Source organism: Sitodiplosis mosellana, unplaced genomic scaffold (genome assembly GCF_009176505.1).
Source record: "Sitodiplosis mosellana isolate CC-2019 unplaced genomic scaffold, AAFC_SMos_1.0 Smas_scaffold_6197, whole genome shotgun sequence".
NCBI classification, from domain to species: Eukaryota; Metazoa; Arthropoda; class Insecta; order Diptera; family Cecidomyiidae; genus Sitodiplosis; species Sitodiplosis mosellana.
Window position 1 is genome coordinate 8,241,287 of NW_022601438.1, and position 13,847 is coordinate 8,255,133.

Here is a 13,847-nt window from a genome sequence, read left to right on the forward strand (position 1 = left end):
AGAGAGAGAGAGAGAGAGAGAGAGAGAGAGAGAGAGAGAGAGAGAGACATGTATATAGAGAAAAAGGGAAAATGAGTAAAGGAGTTGGTACATTTGATTAAACAGTCTATTGTCATAATAATCGTTTTCTCTCTCTCTCTCTCTCTCTCTCTCTCTCTCTCAATGTACTACTGTGGTATGTGTGTGTGTGTGTGTGCGTGTTTTTGTGTTCGCTCGTAAAAGTTTTGTGTGTATGTATGTTGAATAAGAGAGTGAGTGGTTGAAAAGGCTGACGAACCAAGCGTACAATTTCAACCAGACAAATAGCTTTCATGCTCGTTATTCGGTCATAAAAATAAGCTGTGCAAAACGCAAATTTTCGGGGTGCATTGCTTGCGGCTTAGGCAAGAATGCGAACGAAAACCGACTGAATAATTATAACTGACAAATAAGCACAGGCCAAAGGGTTTGAGGGGACTTTCCTTTGTTCTGTCATTCGAGCATCTCTCTGTCTCTTGCATGTTCCAAATAATTGGACGAACGAATGAAAGAAGAGATCTCAAGAAAAACAGTATGTTAAATTATTGTCGAGACGAGCAATGTGAGTGAGCGAGAAAGCGAGTTAACCAGCGAAAGAGATAGACCATATTGTAGAAGGCCATCTGGGTTACAGAATTCGGTTGCTGTTGCTTGCTGAAGCATTTTGGCTAGTTAGAAAGGTGCAGCAACCGAACGAATAAACACGAAACCAAAATCAACAAAGATTCATGCAAACTTTTTGCAAACACTCCACACACACACACACACTCTATCTCCTATTCTCCCTTCTTCGAGTGGGTTGGTGTGTGAGCAGCAATTTCTCGAGTAACGAAAGAAAAAAACATAATGAAAATAACCAAGAGTACTATTTCTGGTGATGAGCAATTCGAACTCTTTCCCATACCATGTCGACCAGTTAACCATTTGCTGCGCCCAAGGCATTTTCTCTTCACTTCAGAAATAAACTTTTCAATGTTCAGACAAGGAGTAAAATAGCACAATTACACGATTTTGGCTCAATGGTGTGTCTAGTGTCGGTATGGTTCGAAATATTTTCACATCCATTTCACTTAATGTAACGACGAGACGGAGAGACTGTGCGGTAACACAGTTCTGCTATTTGATTCATCTTTACAATTTAGACGCATCTTACGGTAAGACACTTTCCTAAAAAAAACGCGTCGATTATTTTTGACGAGCATTTTTTCTAAATGAGGAAACAAATCGATAAGAACATTGGTCCTCCATATCACATTGCGACTCTTTAATGATGCATTTGATTTGATGAATTACTTTTCGAGACTTTTTCTAACACAATTTGGAACGTCATCATTCATTTGACGTAGTCGTTTTATTTGGCAACGCACACATTCCATGGTCATATATCCATACACATTTACAATGGAAAAATGATAAAATTGTTTGAATTTTGCCGCAAGTCAATGGCAACGGTAAACATCCAATTTGTCATTTCAAACGAAACAAAAAACAAACTCGCTTTCCATTCAGCTTTGGTTTACACCAGTTAACCAGCAAACAAATTGGAAAATGTGTATTTTGGATTTATGCACAGAGAGCGAGAGAGAGAGAGAGAGAGAGAGAGAGAGCGAGAGAGAGAGAGAGAGAGAAAGAGAGGAGAGAGCAGGTGTGTCGAATTTGGTGTTTGTTCAAATGCACTTGCTGCATCTACTGTGCCAACCATTAAATTGACCATTGCGAAAACTATTTATTTTTGGAAATGCAAAGCTATCGATAGATCTCTGTCGAAATACGTGGACATTATTTACATTCAATCATCACAGCGGGAATAAATTCACTCACAAATATAACATATTTCTTAGTCTGTCATCCAACTAAATCCAATGAATACACAAATTAATATATATCAATAAGTTGCCATCCTTTGACGCCCATTTGGGGTGGGTGAACAAAACAGAAATTGTTTTCACAGTTTGACCATAAATTTAACTCCATTCAAAAGGTCTGCATTGCAAATTCGGTCGGTGTTGAACGATTTGATCAGAAAAATGTTCGGAATTTTAAATAATAAAAAAAAAACGGGATAACAGCAAACTAGACTGCTTTTCTTGTGTTTCTCTTTACGAATTTTTCTCGGGGTCATGCATCGAAAAATGACCTTATGACTGACTGAACCGAAATTTGCGAATGAATTTGAATACATTCAGGTGATTTATTTTAAACGATGTGCCCTCAAAATGATGCATTCATTCGTGCTCTGTGTCAAATTGCAATAAATAAACATGTCTATGGCGGTGTACATGGAACGATATGTCATAAATGAGTCATTTGTTATTTCAATCATATTTGAATAATTTTCTCATCAATCTCATGAGGTATTTTCGCTCAAATCGAATCGTTTGTTGATCCAAACTTGCAATTTTTTTGGTATAGCATTTTGGCATCAAATGAAAGTACTATACCCGCCGCTGAACCACTTTTGTCGTTTTCGTTGGCTTCACCGACATGTACTTAGTTATACACGCGAAAATACCGCATCATTGTTTCAGTAGCGCTGGCATTTTTGACAGAATGGAAAAACGTAAGGATATCAATAAAGAGACCGCAAAATTCAAATAAAACATGATTTACCACAAGTATATACACATGCAAACAATTGTATTTCTTCTTTTGACATGATTGATATGCTTTGTTTTGATTATCATTTCGTTTGTTTCTTCGTTCGTTCGTTCGTTCGTTCGTTCGTTTGTTTTATTTGTGTACCAACTGAGCTCAGCGTTTGTGTTTGTTCATTCGATTTATCTGATTTGCTGAACTCAATAAATATTGTATGACGGCAATTAGCCTCGCATTGAAACGCTTGCACAGTCAAATCATACCCAATCGAATTTCGAATTTAATAATGTATCGAACATCTGTCCATGTTCGAACACGTCAATTGAAACTAACGAACGAAAGAAAAAAGAAATCTAAAGTATAAATTTCCATTTTAATTGTAACGTAATTATTGAACTCAAGCTGTCAATTAAAAGCGGCACGATTCAATGTACGTGCATGCAAGTAAATGGCTCAATTCGCTTTGTTGCTGATGAAGGAAGCAAGAGAAAGAAAACACAACGTGGATATTAAAACCGCGAAAAATTGAATTACAATATTGATAAATTGTATCACTGTGACTTCCGTATGACACGAGCATCTGTGTTAATAATACCACCGTGACATACATAGTATATGTGTCTATTGTTTGCATGTTTCTAGTGACTATTGGAAAATGAATCACTTCATTTTTCCCTATTTTGCACCTAACATGGCCGCCTGGACACGTATATGCGAGCAGAGAAATCGATGCATCCGTTCGCTTATTCACTCACTCTGAAACTTTCGTGAAAACAAAATCAATGTGCTCAAAGCGGTGAGTCTGTGTGCTTCACTCACTTTGAACGATAAATCAAAATCCATGGTATACGCAGACGCGGAACATGACCACCTGCAGAATAAAAGCAAGCCGTGTGATTTATTTTGTAAACAACCGTGACAATTGGAATCACCAAAGTAAATTGAATCGATTTGTCATCGATTTCGATGTTGTTGCGACGACAAATTAACTGTATGCGATGTTGAGTGTGCTTTTCATTCGATTCGAATTGCATAACGTACAGCCGAAGTGTAATACTATTGTTTAATGTGGATTTGTTAGTCAAATCTAGTTACCGGAAGGAATTTTCAATTGAGAAAAAAAAACGGAACTTTTCATTTCAAGTTTGATTCAATTATAAATTCGAAGAGAATACATAAAGCATTGTATGAGACCATGAAAATGAATCAAACCAATCACCGATGAAATTTCATTCGGTCTTATTCGATGATAATAAATTGTAACTGCTTTCCAAATTGAATGTTCGATGGTTTATTGAATATTTTAGCATATTTTCATGTTTCAAAATGTTAATGTGTGGCCGAACACGACACTTGCCCATTGTGTGCATCAAACCATCTGCACATTGTAAACCAAATATTATTCAATCAAGTCAAGCGAATGTTTGGTACAATCCACAATGGGAACAATGTGGGGATATGCTTTGTTTACATATTTTGCACAATAAATTCCATCACATCGAATTACGAAGTGATAGTGGCTCAGCCGTTTCAAATGCATAGGTTCGATGCATCGGTCGGTACATAATTTTCATTGCACATGCCTTCATATGTTGGTTATTTCAATCCATGGGGGACCTTTAATGAAATTTCACCTTAGGGGTTTGTTCGGTCAACTCAATAGAGACCTTCGTTGATTAATGAACCTTGAACTAAAATTTTGTCCATCTAATGTCAGTTCATACCATAAATCGAAATCATACAGCGTCATTTTATTTACATAGAATCAATCAAGGCTATCGTTTTTCAACAAACACTCAAGATTCAAAATGATATTGCCAGCCCTGCTATATATCTGTCTCTCTTGAGACTGGAGCACATTCGACAATCACTTAATTTATTAGATCCCCATTCCAAATCAGCCATTATTCATAACATTTTGTCCCTATGTATATACCACTATAATCTCAATGCTATTGATTATCCCTATGTATATACCACTATAATCTCAATGCTATTGATTTTCATTTTTGAATGAATCGCATTTTCGCAAATCCCAGCACAAAAGATATCTCATCTCTATTCATTGTAGCTCTCTCTCGGTGAGAGAATGAAACAATTTCAATTTTCCATTTATAGTTCAACAGTATTCCTCTAGTTCATTGTGTGTGTATGTTTTTTGTTGTTTATATCTATTCATTCCGTCCATGTACTGAGAAAATACTACTGTGTCCAAAAAGTAAGGTGACATTGCATTTATTTTGAAAATTCTTTATTTATTCTTCCAAATCAATTTCATCGCCTTCAAAGTAATCCCCTCCCGATACAATGCACTTATGCCAACGGATTTTCCAATCTTCGAAACAGTTAAAAAAGTCGACTTCAGGGATGGCCCTCAGCTCCGTCTTCGCTGCGGCTTCAATCTGCTCTATCGTCTCAAAACGGTGTCCCCGGAGCGGTCTTTTGAGCTTGTTGAACAGCCAGAAGTCGCACGGTGCCAAATCAGGTGAATACGGTGGTTGTGGAACGATATGAGTCGAGTTTTTGGCGAAATGTTCACGAAGAATGATCGCATTGTGAGACGATGCATTATCATGGTGCAAAAACCAAGAGTTGTCTTTCCACAATTCCGGCCTCTTTTGGCGGATAGCGTTACGCAAACGACGCATAACACTCAAATAATATTCCTTGTTGACTGTTTGACCCGGGGGAAGGAACTCATAATGCACAACACCCCGATAATCGAAGAAAACAGTCAACATGACCTTGATTTTTGAGCGACTTTGGCGCGGTTTTTTTGGTCTCGGCTCACCTTTGGCACGATATTCGCTCGATTGGTCGGTTGTTTCCGGGTCGTAAGCATAGATCCAAATCTCGTCTCCAGTGATCATGCATTTCGTCTTGTCAATGTAGTCAGAAAGCATTGTTTCACACACGTCAACTCGACACCTTTTTTCCAAAAAATTCAATGATTTCGGTACCAGTCGAGATTTGACGCGTTTGAGGCCCAAAACATCCTTCAAAATGGTATTGACTGAGCCTTTCGATATGCCAATATCATCAGCAAGGTCTCTAATCGTTAATCGACGGTTTTCCAACACCAAATCTTTAATTTTTTGGACGTGAGCTTCGTCGGTTGAGGTTGATGGTCGCCCAGCACGCTCTTCGTCTTCGACACATTCACGGCCTGCTTGGAACTCACTATACCACTTGTAAACATTTTTTTTCGACATAGCCTCATCACCAAAGGCTTTCTGCACCATCCTCAACGAATCCGCAGCAGAAAATTGATTCCGCAAACAAAATTTAATGCAAATTCTTTGATCAACAAATTTCGACATCGCAAAAAACGAGAAATTCACTTTTAGCAGTCCACAAAACGAAGCGTATCTCAAACACTAATGAATATTTTGACGTGTAATTTGGCAGGGATGTCAAAGACAGTCCTACCAACCTAAAAATAAAAGGATTTTTTCAAATTCCCCAGCGCGCTAAATTTTAAATGCAATGTCACCTTACTTTTTGGACACAGTAGTACTACAATCGAATGGATCCATTTCAATAAGATACTCTCATATACTCTATTTCTATAAAATAATACAAAACCATAAGAATACCAATGACATTTTCAATGTTTGTTTTTTTTTGTTGCTCTTCTTTGCTCATATTTGTCTCCGTTTTTTTTTTCTCTTCAAATTTTTTTGAGTTTCTGTTCACGATGATATTTTTGTTGCAATAAAATATGTAATCAACGAGAGACGAAATACACTCGGTCGTTGTTGTCACACAAAATCGTTTGAATGTTCACGAGATCGTATTAGGGAAAATTGAATGGGAATAAAATTTATTAAACTGTCATTTTCGTTTATGGGTCCCATGAGCGCGCGTGAGTAAAGCATTAGAGTGCAAATAGAGAACGAGAACGAACGAACGAACGAGCGAACGATTGATGCTGAACCGAACGGTGAAGCGTTCGAGTGCACTTTATGTTTTCTTTTCATTTCCATCGAATGGGATGTTTTTGTTTTTGCTGTGCGTTTTTTTTCCTCTTGCGCTTGCTCTTTTTCGGTACGTATCAATTCGGAGTGTATGTATGTCTCTCTCTGTGTGTGTGTGTGTGCTGGGCAAAAATACTAGATAAAGCATTCCCCATAAAGTTTCTCACGTCGAATATGTGAGAAAAAAAAATACTCAGTATCTCAAGTGCATCGATATACCGCTTCTTTCTTTTCGTTTTGCTTTGCGAAATAAAAAAACGCACACACTCGTCGGAAAAAAATCGATTTCACAAAGCAGTAGTAGTTGAGACGAAAGAATGTGTTGCTCCGAAACGAAATTGAATTTCTCGAGAAAAAGTCAGTTGACGGAATATTTCTATTTCGTTGGAATGTTTTTTATTATTCTTGAAAAATTGGAACGTACACTTCAGTTCAACCAAGCAGCCAGTCAGCGTGGTACAGCCAGCAAGCTGTATCAGCCGATGTGGAGATAAACGCGAAAAATTTACCTACTGAAAATATATCGGCCACCTTTCATCAACCATTTGGAATCTATTGAATCGTAACGGCTTAATTTTCACGATTCACTCTCTTTGAACGGGGGGTTTTCTTTCCACTTTCTCACCTGTAACGAAAGACAAGAAAAAAATACATAATGAAACAAACTTTTTTTTTCTTCAAAATTCAAATTTAATCGACTGAATGCAATGAAAATTTGCTTCTTTTAATTTTATTTATTTTTATGCGTGAAAAGTCTAATATTTTAACGAAGAAAAGCTGTGAATTTTCAAAGAAAAGCAAAATGAAATGAAATTGTCCATGCGATAGCCTCCAACCAACAGTACAATCTCATAAGAAACGGTGTATGGATTTTATTTTTATGCACTTAATTGTGAAAAAGTGATTTTTCTGGGCAAATGCGAGCGCACGAAAATGAAAAAAAAAAACACACACACACACACAAATACACACAGTTGACGACGGGTTTGAATAAACATGCACACGTTTTTCTTTCTTCTCTTTCGTCAGCGTTATTTCCATCCAGAGAGCTTTTACAAAATCATTTGCCGTTTTCATTGTGTACTCAGCATTATGTGATGTGGCGCTTGTGTACACTTTGTTTGTTGCACGAAATCACGTCACTCAATCCGGGGTGAACAAATAAATCCCACGGAATGAACTCGAAAAACATACGGCAAATTCAATTTTGTATACACATTAATTTTAGTACGCTCGCTTTTTTCGCTCTCTCCCTCTCTGTTACTGTGTGCATTTCAATGGAAATTTGCATTGATGTTGCGCTCACGTACGCTAAGCATGGCAATCGGACGTTACACAGCCGCAGCACAACAAACTCGGAGAGACAATGTTATTTTCACCGATTTTGTACTGAGACTGTTCATTTTTTCCCATTCATCGGTCATAGAACCTTCTTTTTTTCTCTTTCTTTCAACTGAATAGAGCTTTTGTCATAGAAAAATGCATCAGCTACGAATTTGACACATCCGAATCCAAAAATATGACAATGGATGATAGTTAAATGAGCATACACTTGCATTTAAAGGAGAAACAAAAAACTATTTCCTTCAAATAACGCCCCATGTCATTCATGTGAAATTTTATAGTTTCAATCGAATATTCCCATTAATTGAAGACTTTTATGGACGAATTTAGCGTGTTTTCAAAGCAAAAACAAGTCAGATCATTCCCTAAACCAAGTGAACTCATTTTTGTTATTTTCGTTTCAGTGCGACTTAGCGCTATCAATTCGTGTTTACTCTTCAGTTTTCCGTTACATTTAACCTAAAAGGATCCGCTTTCTTTCGCCAAAGGTAACATTTTTGAATGGTTTTTCCTTCGAAATGAAAAAAAAATATCCATCGCCGGAAAAAAGAAGTACGAAAAATCAGATAAAGAGGTAGAGATTTTTTTCTCTGAAAATCAGATAAAGAGGTAGAGATTTTTTTTCTGTGAATGTTTAAATTTCAATGAAGATTTAGCGGGAATTCCATTTATACAGGGTCGGGGAACATGCAGTAAAAAATGACAGAAAATGGTTTTTTAGATAGCGCTATGAAAGCATTATTCTGAAATGGCATCGTGCAATGAACGGCGAACATCTGTTGCCCGCTCGAATGCTGTTTTGCAGTTTCACCGTGCGCGATTCACATAAAATTTTACGCAAAATCTGCATTCAACGGCCGTTGCAACCAAAGTAAATTGTATTAATAAAAAAAACAGCGCATTCATAACGATAATAACGTTGAAACAGCCATGCAGGTGCGCGGTGTGAAAAAGAGATTTCGAGCTCGTCGGTTGTGTGAATGTGCATCACGATAAGTGCTAACGCTTAACAAGTGCCAACAGCTAACGAGAGATGAAATTCTGATGGTATGCCATTGATTAGGCACTTTATGCAGCTTTTGTCTCAATTCATTTGCACCTTTATCACATCACAACATCAGACATATTGTACAAAATGTTGCTGAGCAACTGAAGAGCTTTTTAACGAAATGACATGTTAAATTATAAAACCATTTTAAGTGGCTTGGCACGTCCAGGGCCGTAAAGTGTTTTTTTTTCGCTTCTTTCACGCCAACTTTTTTCCAGTAGCAACTTACTCTCTTTCTTTCGCACACATCCAAAACCAACTGGAGACACCATTTTAAATTCATTGAAATGTTCTCCATGACAATTTCTCGGTAGCGTTTTTTTCTGATTTTACGGTATCTCAATGCTGGTGCTGCTGTGTGCTCAAGTTTTTGGAAGCGATTTTCAGCTTCATCTCGATTATTTATTTACAAAATTTCCACTGAAAACTCCTTCAATTTTAACATTACAACATGCAGCATAAGCATTAAGACTCAGCATTTTCTTTTGTTTGTTTGTTTGTTTTTTCGCTTCTTTGCAGCGAAAGAAAAGAAAATGAAACGCGATAAGAATTATTTCGTTATTATGGAATTCATTAAAAATGCACCCAAAAACTACTCTACAAACTGAGACACACAAACAAGTTGTCGGCATTCAAATTGAAACTGAAGTGCCATCTGAAGTGCGCGAGTGTAGCGAGCACGGTTTTTGAATTAAAGGAGTACAACATCATCATTCCCAGTGACAGAATTAGTGCGAATTTTCATGAAATGCTGCACCGAAGCAAAATTAATTACACAATGTTAATTATACGCAAATATAGCCAGACCAGACACCATCATTCAATATTCAGAAAATTTCGTACGTTCGTCGCATCTTGCAAAGCCGATTATGAGCACGGTTATGGGCGCGAGCAAGTATTTCAATCTGAAATGCACTGACATCGCGTGCCGGATAATGCAGATTAAATTGCATGGACAAAATGCGCCACTACTCTCAACTCGACACAAACACACATACACTCGCTCTATCTCCCGTTCTCTCTGTCTCCCTGATTCGACTCTATTTGCTTCCAGAAAGCAATGCACAATTTATCACCAAAATAAAAACTCAACACTGTTGAATCTACATCTCGTTCATACCGCTTACTTTACACGTAAAACCCGTTTCATTGCAATTTAATTGAATAATTAATTTACCGACGGGGTGTACGTGTCAGCAATGGAATTTCCAAAAGCGAATTCATCGTTTTGCTTTACCTTATTTTTCAATTCGAACACCATTCACATGTTCATTGCAAGTGAAAATGATTCAATCCATTCAAAAAAAGGGGAGGGAATCGTCATTGTGGTATGTGCAAAAAATGGTTTACTAAATTTTTCAGTGATAAAAAAGCTGTTGATTTTAGGGAGCAGAATTTAAACTAAACAAAGTTCTGAACTTGCAATCATAAATCCTTTTTTTTTAAATTACTTTTCGTTCAACACATAGTGTTAACTAAGTGTGGTTTCTACCATAGAAAAAATGCACATTCAAACCGCAAACATTTTTCACCAATTTCTCACAGAGAGCATAGTTTATTGCCAACACCACACACACACACACACACACACACATACACAATGTAGAATGTTTGGCTTGAAACCATTATTATATGCATACGAAAAGTTTTCAATTTAAAACTAGCAGCTAGTAGATGAAAAAGTTTCATTTCTGAATAGCTAATACGATTCTCTGCATTCATGCGATGCATTGCTTTTCGTTTCATAATATGATTCCTTTTTCGCCGGTGTTACTCGAAAAATAAATAAAAACATAATAAATGTTTTCGACGAATTGTTATTTACTTTCGTCATAATTTTTAATGTATTTTATTTCCGTCGAATTGGTCAATGCAATGTGAATTTTCCGGTGGACTCGGCTAATATATGTGTCATCAAAATGTGGGAGAACAAAGTGTTTTGGCGTGTTTTATTGAGTCATAAGTTCTGTCAATTGTCCTTTAATCCGGAGATTTTCAATCACGCAACTTTTTTTCCTGTACAAAATTTTATTGTTTAGTTGATTTTATACTGTTTGTACGCGTGATTTGACCATACTTTGTATATATGATGAAGCATATAAAAAGTAAGAAACCAAAAAAAAGTGCGCCTGTCGGAAGGAAAACCAATGAGGCAATGGAAACAAATGTGCGAAAGCATTGCTGTGAAAGCGAAAAAGTGAGCCAAAAGTCGATTACTATCGTTTGAACAAAGTGGCCATTCTTGGATGCCTTCGCTGACCGGAAAAGATAAACATATTCAAGTGTATTCATATAGCAATTTTGGCAACAACAGCAAACAAAACGAAATTCCATTCGTATGAAATGGTACGGGAGGCAGGTTAGAGAATGTTTGGCTATCAAGAAAGTTCTTAATTTTTTATGCCGAAGAAAAGGTTTCGATTCACATTATTTTTTGGGATTCCATAAAGTGGATGCGAGGGTATTGCATCATTTGACGGTTTCGCATCGAACGAGATGGTGAATGGGAGCGAACGAAAGAAGAGGTAGAGATAAGATGGAGAAAAAAGGAACCCGAAAGGGAATAATCGACATTTCGACTTTTGAATTGTTCCATGAGACGAAAAATGCAAATTGGCCAGTGTGTGCATGAGCTAATTTCAAAGCGTAAAGCTTTCATAATTCCATTGGGACCGAATTCGGCAATTTTTTTTTTCTCCATCACTCTCACTTTCTCTGGTGAACGTATCGTAAGTCATTAAACAAGTATCCCAATTCTCTTTTTCTGTGTGTCATTTTCAGCTTTAGCAATTTTCTTAATCGACAACATTGTTCCATTTCACATCATCACCATCATCATCAAGAGCATCGGCATCGTTATCGTTGTGTTGTTGAAGCTCAGCACCATTTCATTCATTTCGATTCAGTTGCTAGGTGCAAGCCACAGAATAAATTCCACACAGTTTTCGTTGAATTAACATATTTTCAGGCACTACTTCAATTTGTTCGGAACAATCCAATGAGCTCTGGCACACCGCTCAGTTGTGTCGTTAACATTCATACCGAATGCATAGTGTACAAACAAACACACTTATAGACAGAGTCACAGACAGAGACAATGGATGAGAGGAAGAGTGGAATGAGACCTCTCTATTTCTCACAACAAAATTATTCTCGTACTGTTGAATGTGTGTCACATAAACATTGAAATACACTCAAGACACCGCTCATATGCGCTGGTACTTCATCACATCAATTTTGCTTTTGCCGCTTTACCGCAATATCCACAGCATATGTTGCCTGGTCTTTGTTGTGCTTGTTTAGTTGGACGATGCGAATCTATTTATCACTTGTAGACACATTTTCGTTAGAGATTATTATTATTTTAGTTCATTCAATGGTTATGTATGTGTATTGTGTTGGGCCAAAGTAGCTGCTTTGTGTTTGCCAAGAAGCACTCAAGCGCCCGAGGAGAAGCAAACCAGATTGCGGGGAAGCAAAAGTGCGAGAGTGAGAGAGAGAGAGTTAGAGTTACCGAGCTCGTGTGCAACAATGAATCGCTTTGTCTTCATTTTCACGTGTTAATATACTGTGCTCGTGGAATATATACCACGTATTTTTCGGCATCTATCTCATCACAGTACAGTACAGTACAATATGGAATGGTAGAGTACGTAGTAAAAGCTCTGGCGCACAGACACATTCAGTTTTCTATGCGCTTCCGTATTTAATGAAATTTGTTTTTTTCCCTCTCGTTGCCGTGTTTTCTTGTAATTATAACGAATTATGTGCAGCTATTAATTTCTTGTTGTAGCATTTTTCCGGTGATTTTCAGCACAGCACCGAATCTACCCACTCGTCTGTATGCCATTTCTCTTGGATCTTCTTTCATTTTTATTGTTTTGCTTTCGATGAGCCTCCCTTCTTGGTCTTGTTGTTGTATATATTTTATGTGTGTGCGGATGTTGCTTGAAAAATGAAAATGTTCAACAGCAAGCCCCTTCTTAAATGTTTCAATTGGCAAAACAGACACAATGACGGCAAGAGAAAGAACAACAGCAACAACAACAGTAATACAACAACGAAAAAATGATGCTTTATTTGATTAGAACAGTGCACGTTGGCAAATATGGCAATGGGCATGCGAATGGGAGAATAACGTCTATGAGCTCATGCCTTTGGAAGTCGGTCAAATGACGTTTCTCTTTTCACAATAGATTTTATTAATAATTCGCAACTTAATTGCGCCACACTCACAACTACTATTTTCATTGTGAAAGCGCGTTCGTTCGCTGCCTCAAGAGAGAGAGAGAGAGAGAGAGAGAGAGAGAGAGAGAGAGAGAGAGACAGAGAGACACACACACACACAGAGAGAGAGAGAGAGAGCATCGTTAAAATCATTTTCGACTTGTGCGCATTCCCTTCAAATTGTAATTGTTCTGATTCGCTTTTTCACTTTTCTCTAACCGAAGTGGGTACGACAATGAGAATATACTGCGAAAAGTAGCATGTGTTTTATTATATTTATCTTCTGTCTCTATTCTTGCGCAAATGCCACTGCGGTAGGTATTTGAACTTGGGATTGAAGATTAGTATTTATTCAGGCCATTCTCGGGATATTTGTGAGCCTTTAAGATTTTAATGGATTTTCTTATGCTGATTATATAATAGCAAATCCCATTAAAATCCATGGAATAAGAGAGAGAGAGAGCAAAGCGACAAACACATTTCGTGCGATTTATTCCGATGACAATTTCGGTTCTCCAGCAAAAGATTTAATCAATATGTCTACAAGCTGGTCACCTGCGTCGTCGCCACAAATTCCAAATCTTGTGAATTTCGCACGGAATTTTTATTTCTGTCATTTAAAATTATGCTCACAATAA

The 13,847-nt window shown here is 37.3% G+C and overlaps 1 protein-coding gene across 2 annotated transcripts in view; it reads right to left on the bottom strand.

Annotated features, from left to right (window-relative positions):
• LOC129577366 (insulin-like growth factor-binding protein complex acid labile subunit) overlaps positions 1-13,847 on the bottom strand; it is a 95,580-nt gene that overhangs the window by 51,078 nt on the left and 30,655 nt on the right. The window lies entirely within an intron of this gene.